We start from the raw sequence: 9,650 nt of genomic DNA on the forward strand, positions 1-9,650 counted from the left end.
GTAAATTCTGAGGTTAACATATCATGTATTGTCTATAGCTGGGTGCTCAGTGGAAATGTAATGTGAGCCCCAAGGGTATTATTATTTTCTAAGAGCAATCTAATTAACTTTTAATAATATATCTTATTTAACCTAATCTTTTAAAACACTCTTTCAACAATAATCAATGTAACAAAATTAAGGAGCCATCTCTCTCCTTTTTCCTTTTAGATTAGTCTTCACAATTCACTGTGTGGCTTGCAGTCCTGCCGCCCTCCACTGCAGCCATGTTCCATGCTCTCAGGCTCCACATGTGGCTAGGGCAGCAGCGCAGATTCATAGAGCACAAAGTATGGATCTGTTTAAATTTGGGCGTGACAAATAGACATGAAATTTCGGTCCTTTAAGGATTATTTAGAAAGAAATCTAATGAAGTTTTCCTTCATTTTAAGTTAACTTTGCTCTAGAAATGTGGGTCAACCTGATCCAGTTTGCCAAGCATTATTTGAAGAAGAAATCCTGTGCCATGTATAATACCACTGGGACTGTCACAGAGTACTGACAGTGCACTAGTGGCAGTCCTCCATCTTCACTAACGTTTGTCCTGTTTCTTCAGAATGCTAGCTTGAGTTGCACACTTACTGTCCCTGTTTGTTTCCATTATTCTTGTTCTAGAATGATGTATATTGAGCAGCAGCTCTAGGTTTCTAATCTGTGCAGCTGTCTGCCAGGACATAGTGGTGCACCTATTAAATTGTGATGAACGGCACAGAAATAGGTTGAACCATTTCTTTTCCCATTAGACTTGTTTTTTTTTAACATGTGGCCATGTACCAAACCAGCTGTAAATTACTGTACTTCTGTAGAATATGGAAACGGTGTTGTCTTTGATGATGTCTGAGTAAACATTACCTCTCCTAAAACAAGCGCTATGTGTGTTTTATCTGCATGTATGTTAAACTTGGCTGTGTCTGTCTGTCTGTCAAGATGCCCAGCTGACTGCTTTGATGGTGTTAGGTGGATGAAGTCATGCGTTAAAATCTACGTGTTTAGTATCAAAGTACTCGTCACAAAAGACTTCATATTTCTGGGAGTAACTATGCCCAGTGAAAGGTCTGCCTCCTATCTCAGGAGCTAGTGGGCTGTCATGTTTTGATGTTTTTAAAGTTGCTAGTGGTCTAAGCAGACACAATTTTGAAAGAACCTTAGAAGATCATTTAATAAATGGGGTTGGTAAACCCATTAGTCACCCATTTGTAATTTTACCCTCTACTTTGGTCCCTCGGGGGGAAAATTTCCAGTTCTCTGAAGACATCTGATTTGTGTCTGTTATATGCTGTGTTTTCATTAATCCAGTGATGCCACGGGGAGAAAACTGAAAGCATTCTGTATAGCACTTCCTGCAGGAGGGAATCACAAAAACCAACAGTGGCTTGGGTAATCTGCTAAGAGTGCGCATAATCACGTGGAAAATAGCCCACAGTCTATTTAACTTGTGGAGTGAGTGATAAAGCTATATGTAAAGTAACGTCCTAGTTTTCTAAAACGAGTTTTAAATTTTTCTTTCCAGTCATTACAGAACTGAGTGAAAAGGAGCAAAATTATTGGAGAAAAAAAAAATAGTTGTTTTTTTTTAAAGTAGTGTTAAGTAGGAAATCCTACTTAAACCAGAACACTGATGGAAAAGGTCTTCACTGTAGCTAAAATAAGGATTAAACAGAGAGAGAGAGAGAGAGAGAGAGAGAGAGAGAGAGAGAGAGAGAGAGAGGAGGGGTGTGGGGGACGGAGAACCACTTGTGAACAGGAACATTGAAATTATTCATGTGCTTGAGATAATGGAAGTTATTGATAATCAAGAATTATATGTAAAAAATGTTGAGGACTGTAGGTAAAAACACACATGTCCACGCTCATGTGTGTACATGTGTATACACTCTGTGTATGCAAACAGTTCTGCTCAGGTAAAGCCTTAGAATTAGATTCTGACATCTAAGAAGGTAAAGAAGGCAGGGGCTGAGGGGTGGCTCAGCAGCCGAGACCTCACTGAGCTCGATTCCCAACACCAGCGCAGGACAGACCACAGCCATCTGTAGTTCCAGCCCAACGGGATCCCTCTCTGCACAGAGACACTCGTGTGCACACATCCTACAGACTTAAGCATGTACGTGCAACTAGAAGTCAAATGTTAAAATCCTGAAGACGGTGGAACCCTGGCCACGATCAGAATAAGGTGAGAAATGCAGAGGTAGCTGTCTGGGTTCTTGTTTTCCTTTTCAACCCGTGCAGTAAAAACACCTTCACATACACACAGGGGCATGTATAGCACTTCTCTGATTATTAAGTGAGAGAACACTGAAGAAATCAGGGTACCCTATTCATGATTAGAAAATACAGACACTATTTTTCCATTGTGGATCTATAGATTCAATACTGTGTCAACTCCAGTGGTTTTCTTTCACAGACATTGGCAGGTTATATGGAAACGTGGGTGTGTTCACTATCTTGTGGTATTGCTTTCACAGATATATTTGTAAAGGCTTATTAACTGTGGTATATATGTTTGGTTTCATTTATCATATGTCAATTGTACTGTAAAGCTGGTAAAAAAATAATATAAATATTCTATTGATAATAGTTTGTAAAATGGGTACTAAATAATGATGTTTACAAAAGTATATATAGCAATAAAAAGAATTTAGTATGTAACAATCTTTTATGATTTATTTTCTATGTGTGAGTGTTTTGCCTGCATACATATAAGTGTACTACACTTAGGCAGTGCCTCATAGTCAGCAGATTTGAGGAACTGGTGTTTCAGATGGTTGAGAGCTACCACAAGGACACTAGGGACTAAACCAAGGTCTTCTGGGAGAACAGCAAATATTCCTGGCCACTGACCCAGCTCTCCATCACCTCGCTGAAGCACTCTTGTTAAAGAGATAGTTCACTGTAAAGCCACAATAGTTAAACTATAGCACTGTAAGATTACTAGATAAACAGACCAATGGACAAAGCGAGTCCAGAAACAAACCTGTAGACGTCATGTTCGTTTTTTTCCTGACCAAGGCACCACACCATTTCACTAAGCAAGTTAAATGATAACGAATGCTGTGTCCACATGGAGAGGGGAACTAGAACGACAACCTCACATAAAGAGAACTTGAAAGGAACCATGATGTGGACCAAACGGCCTAGTCCGCAAAACTATAAAGAAATAAGAGGACAGATTTGTAATGAGGAGACAGACACTTTGTTAAGAAAGAAACAAAGGGCCCCGATAAGTATGCATTTCAAAAATAAAACAGTGAAGCCGAGGTCGTATATGCACTGTATGGTTACACACACATTCAAGAAGACCTGAGAGGAGTGCAGAGCTGGGAGGTGCCTGAAGCAGTGCAGGACGTTTATCAAGGAACACAAAGTGGGGGGCTTCTCCGTTCAGAGAACTGCCTCAGTACCATAGCAAGACCTCACTGGGTACCCAGAAAATGGCACCTCATCTCCAGAAAGGTGCCAAACGACAATTCCACAGCGAGCTTGGCAATATCGTGGAGAAACAGAGCTGGCTCATTTTTCAAAATACCCGTCTTCCAACCAAAATATTACAAAGCACAGAAAGAAGCAGTATAGTTTATACCCAGGCTTAAAAACCAGGCCCAGACGCAGTCTCATAGAACAGCCAAACAATAGATTTATTCGGGAAAGACTTTAAAGCGGCTATTTTAAATCCAGTGCTGAAGTGACCAGACTTAATTGAAGAAAACAGGAGAACTATGAACAGACAGAGGGTTTAAAGTTCTGGCAATTTATATTGTAGTTTTTCACTCTGATAATAACCCACCAAAAAAAAAAAAAAAAAGATGTGAATTTTTTTTTTAAAGAAAATGCTTTATGTGTATTTGGAGGGGGAGTGGTGGAGCGCAGGTGTCTACAGAGGCCAGAGGAAAGCACTGGATTTGCTGGAGTTCACTGGTGGCTGTGAGCCTCCTGATGTGTTAGGAATGAATCTCTGAGGTCTCTGAGGGAGCAGCGTGTACAGTCAACTGCCGAATCATCTCTTCAGCACCTCATGCCTGCAAACAGTAGACTAAGGAGGAAGAATGGTAAACATAAGCAAGTTCAGTTCCCAATAACCAAGTTGGAGGAGCAGAAGGTAAAGGAAACAAGACCACTGCCATCTCACTGGGCTTGGTGGTGCGGAAGCCATAGGTGAAGAAGAGAGGGAGCAAGGAAAGGGAATATTGGGGTTACAGTGGTTGGAAAGACCCCCAGATTTGATGAAAGGCGAAATACCTATGATAGGAAGATGAAGGATTAACTTTGGCTTCCAGTTTTAGAAATTTCAAACAATAGTGGACCAGATCATGGCTTTTAGGCCTGATGGGGTTCCAGGTGGCAGGGCTGTGGAATATGTACTGGAGAAAACTGCTTACTTCTGGGTCAGAAAGCAAAACAGGGCCCACACTCCCTTTTGAGGATAACACTGGCAATTACAAATGAGGCGTTAACTCCTAAAAGTTCCACTGTCCTCCCAGAGTACGATCCTGGAGCCCAAAATTTGTCACACATGAGCTTTTAGGTAACATTCATGATCCAAAACATCACACCAGTTTGCAAATCTGGAAACTCAACAAATAAATATAGACTCAAGAAACAAACCCACCTCAGAAAGTCAAAGCCAAAGAAACCATTAAAAACAAAGAAACAACTTTTTTTGTGTGGAGTAAGTAATTTTGCCGTCCCCACCTCAGCCCTCAAGTCTTGGCCATTTTAAGTAGTTAGTTCCCAGTTGGTGGCGCTGTTCATGGAGGTTTAGGATGTGTGGGCTTGCTGAAAGAGATGTCACTGGGGTGTGTTTGTAAGTTTAAAAGCCTTCACCTGATCCAGTTCATATTGTCTACCTCACACTTGAAGTTCACCATGTGAGCGGTCAGCTTCCTGCTCTGGTCATCCCTGCCTGCTGCCCCGCCCTGCCATTATGAACCCTGGTTCTCCATAATGGTAAGTCAAAGTAAACTCATCCCTCCGTAAGTAGCCTTGGTCACTTATTTCACTACAACAACAGTACTACAGCTTGTACCAGACTGTACACTTGTCGTGTACAGTAGCCCTCAGATTCATATCTGGTTTCTTAGATGTGAAGGCGGGAACAAGTATATCTGCAGAAAAGCTTAGCCCATTTCCATGACCTCCAAACAAATGACACTGTAGTTGCTGAAAAGCTCAAACAAACCAAGAGCAAATACTTATCAAAGTCATTTTCTCTGAAAAGGCATCGCTGTGTGGCAAGGGGTCGTGTTGGACTTAGATGGTGATGATCTGGGGTTCAGTAGACTCTGGGCCAGTGAGCCCATTCTGTGTGAATGATGAGAATGATGGATTCTTCAAGTTGCATCTGAGTGATTTTACATTTGTACTTTGATAGTCTTATGTATGACTCATCTCTTCATTCTAATTAGTGCATTCATGGTATTGGTAAGTTAGGACAAAAACAACATAAGTGGGATAGGAAAGAAAGCTACACAGAAGCAGGTTGATAACTGTTTTTTTTTTTCTTTTTCTTTTTTTTTTTTTTTTTTTCGGAGCTGGGGACCGAACCCAGGGCCTTGCACTTCCTAGGCAAGCGCTCTACCACTGAGCTAAATCCCCAACCCCATGGTTGGTAACTGTTAAAGGTTAAGTGGTATAGTTTTCAGGGTAACCAGTAAGAGGATAAAACACCTAATTAAACAAGAAGTGAGTAGAATTATACACTAGATAACTAAAAGGGGATTGCAGACAAGATCAGGAGGAAGAGAGGGTCATAGAAAGTAGTAAAGTGACAGCATAAATCCTACTTTATCAGAAACCAAGTGCATCAGACTCTCCCAGCCAATGGTGAAGGTTGAAAACATGAATTTCAAAAGGAGCAGCTCCACAGTGGGCCATCATTAAGAGGCATATTAATATTCAGTGACTCGTACAAATACGCTGAAGGTAAAATAGAAACAAAACTATGCAAACAGGAGCCAGAAGAGCTCTAGTGGCTACATCTATATCAGATCAAGTGAGACTTCGAGACAAGGACTGTTTAAGAGATGGATCTTGCTGGTGGCAATGGGTCAGTTCATCAAGATGACAGGAATTATAGGTATATAGTTAATAATCATATGTTAAATATAATTATTATATATGCAGCCTCACATTACTGTCAGAATTGAAAGGAAAAGCAATATAGTAATAATGGAAGGCCAGACAAATAGCTCAGCAGATAAAGATGCTTGCCTAAAAGCCTGACAAATCCCCTTTACTTAAATAGTTGGGAGAGAAGAGACTGGACAAAGACTTCCTCTGACGTCAGCATGCACACACCTGCTCCAGTACATATACACGTATGATAATAACAGTTAGTTTTAAAGAACAATAACTTGGAAATCTTAATACCCGACTTTCAGTAGTAGCTATAACAACTCTCCAGAAAATCAGGGGGGAAAAATAGTTCAACTAATAACACAGAAACATGAAAATATAGAAATCATGGTAAAAACCAAGTAGGCAGAGTATTCTCAGTACTATAATGGTGGTTGCTAAGTCACATATGTGTAATACAGCCAAGAGATGAGACTATATTTAAAAGCAATGATAGCTATCATGGTTTGTCAATGGATATACCATATAAAAAATGTAAGTTGCAACAAAAACAGATGGGGGAAGGTAGAAGTGGGTTTTTAATCAAAGTTAAACAGTTACCAGTTGAAGACATTAAACTAAACTTTTATTTCCAGGTGGATCACAACAAAGATACCAAGAACACACCACGGGGAGTGGATACCCTCCTTAATAAATCGTTCTGAGGAAGTGGATGTTCATCTGAAGAAGATAAAAGGGTATCAAAGCTTTATCTGATGCCACACACCGGGATTTCCTTTCCCCTGATATTTATAGGTGTATAGCAGTTGGCTTACAAAGCAACCACTCACTGATACATAACAGGTTTATTTCCCACAGCTCTCTGGTATACATGCAGTATTTCCATTTATTGAAATGAAAGCAAATGTGCATCTTAACGAGATGAGACTTGATTGCTTTTCATCAAGAATTAGATATTGGCTGAGTATATGATACCATGGGTTATAGAGAGAGCATCTCCAGTGTTTGCCAGAGTTGATGGATATTTTGATTTTATAACCATCAGTACTGAGAAGTTCACTTAACTATGCAGTGCAAAATAACATACAAAGATTCAGAGTTATTTCAGAAATGATTGGACATTCCATCCCAACTCAAAGCCAAATTTATTTTCTTTGTTTTTTTTTTTTTTTCCCCGACATGTTTGATGGGAACTCCCTTTGTAGACCAGGCTGGTTTCAAATTCATGGAACCCTAGATTCCTGTGCCCCACAGTGCTAGGATTAAGGGTTTGTGACACCACACTGCATTCATTGGACAAACTGTTTTAAATGAAACTCTAGTTAGCAATATCTACAATTTGGATATACTAATCCAAATTTGCGTGCTGGAGAATGATGATAAGGAAATATTTTTCTGCAAATAAATTATTGTTTCTAAAGAGCAGGAAACTGTTCTATTGTAAAAAAAATATAAAAAATAAAATGCTATCTTTTACTGCTAGATCTGGCACCGCAGTGCCCCAAAATATCTGCTGGATATCTTAATTCTCAGTCAGCAAAGCCTCTCACCTGCTTTGCTCCATCCCGTATCACACTGCCGAAGGCCTCTTTCTGAGTCTCTCTACCTATCTAGTTCCCAAGGCAGGTTTCCCTGCCAGAAACACACATCCCAACCCCAATGCGGCCCAGAGTCTCCAGCCGTCGCACACTTTCCTACACTCAAACCGTCACAAAAAAGAACACACAACACAACAACCTTTGACCCAATTGATAACATATAATTGCCCACCTAAACATATAAAGCCCTATACACATCCATCCCTTAAAGACATATATAACAACCTGTAAAGGTACAGCGTGGAATCTTAACATCACCCGCCATATTGTCCCCGGCCACTCCCTCTCTCTCCTCCTCCTCCATTCAGGTCTCCTCCTCTTCCTTCAAACTTTTCTCCCACCCATCTTTCCTTCTCATCCAATGACAGGCCTCCTTCTATCTTGTACCTGCCTCACCAGTGACATCGCTCCACACTGTTCCAGTAAGAATCACAGTGATCTCCATCTTGAGCTTCGGATCTGTGCACTGTAATGACCCCTGCAATGCAAAGCTATGATTCACATCCAAGTCTAGTAGATTTGTTTGATGAAACCTAGCTAAGCTTTGCCAGGAATGCAGGATTCATTATTTGCTTGATTTAGATTTAGTTGTTGCATGTTCTGAACACTTTGACTATGGTGACTTCCGTTTCTGGTTACATGAACCCATAAGGGATCAACACCCATAGTGTAAGAAGCAGGACTGTGTACAAAGAGCAACCCAAACATCTTAGGGACTCAAATGAGTCCCTCAGACACTAGTAAAGCAAAGATTGGGTAAGAGCTCTTAACAATTTTTCCCCCAAATATAACCCTGAAATCACAGAGAACAAAAGTAAAAAACAGGCTAATGGGATTACATTAAAACTAAAATGCTTATCAGCAAAAGATCCAACCAAGTAAGGAGACAGACTAAAGAGTGGGAATGTCGTGGAAATCCGATCACCAAGATGATGGCATTACAAGGTAGGGCCTTCGAGAGAGACTTTTCATGAGTGCTTTACAGTTCTGCTGTCATGATCAGGAGAGTGCTAGCGTGAACAGGCTTCAGGGAACCTGGCTTACCTCATAAGAAAAGCAATGAGGTGCCCTCTTTGAAGCAGAAAGTGACCCTTTACCACAGAATTTTTGATGCCTCCAAAATTATGAACAATATATTTGTGTAACTTTTAAATTGCCTAGTGGTAAGGTATTTTTATCTGGGTAAAATAAGACAAAAATATTTGTAAGCCTTGAAAGTGATAATGGGCTAATATTCATAATGTGTACTGAAGTCAATTCATAGTAGGAATTCAAATAATCCAATTAAAACTGGGCAAATAAATTAATCTCAATGATATGTGAATGGCCAGTAGATAAACATTGCCAAGTATCAAAATCAATATAAACTAAAGCCATAATAGTTGTGCTTGCTTCAGCAGGACATATACTAAAATTGGAATGATTCAGAGATTAGCATGGCCTCTGTGTGACGGTGGCTTGCAAATTCAGGGTATTTCATATTTTAATGACTTTTTCCATTAAAGAATGAAATGACATTTTGAAAAACACTGTCTTTCATTTCACAAACATATTAGAATGGCTCCCAGGGGGAAAATGGTGGCAAACACATTAAAAAATGGAATGCATGTATACTATTGGGGGATGTAAGTATAACCATTATGAAATATAGTGTGGAAGTTCCTCAAAAAGAGTAAATAGAATAATGAAGTTCCCATTAATTTCACTTAAAGTTATATAACCAAAAGACATATCTGAATGGTATCTCTGTCCCCCCAGGTTCAGTGCAGCATGATTGACAGCATCCAAATGATGGAATCAGTCTAATGGCACAAATGCATGGGTGGGAAAAGAAAGTATGACATAGACACACAACTAAATACTATTCAGCCTTTCAAAAAAGATAGAAATCCTTTGTTCAGAACGAGAAAAAGCCTAAAGAACTCCAAGTAAAATAAGGAAGAC

At 39.9% G+C, this 9,650-nt stretch overlaps 1 non-coding gene across 1 annotated transcript; it reads left to right on the plus strand.

Moving 5' to 3' along the window:
* Positions 1–9,090: 9,090 nt before the first annotated feature.
* Positions 9,091–9,192, plus strand: Rnu6-65 (RNA, U6 small nuclear 65). Its single transcript, XR_015656075.1, has one exon. It is a non-coding gene; the product is annotated as a U6 spliceosomal RNA (small nuclear RNA).
* Positions 9,193–9,650: the final 458 nt, after the last annotated feature.

Source organism: Rattus norvegicus, chromosome 1, assembly GCF_021556685.1.
Source record: "Rattus norvegicus strain SHRSP/BbbUtx chromosome 1, alternate assembly SHRSP_T2T, whole genome shotgun sequence".
NCBI classification, from domain to species: Eukaryota; Metazoa; Chordata; class Mammalia; order Rodentia; family Muridae; genus Rattus; species Rattus norvegicus.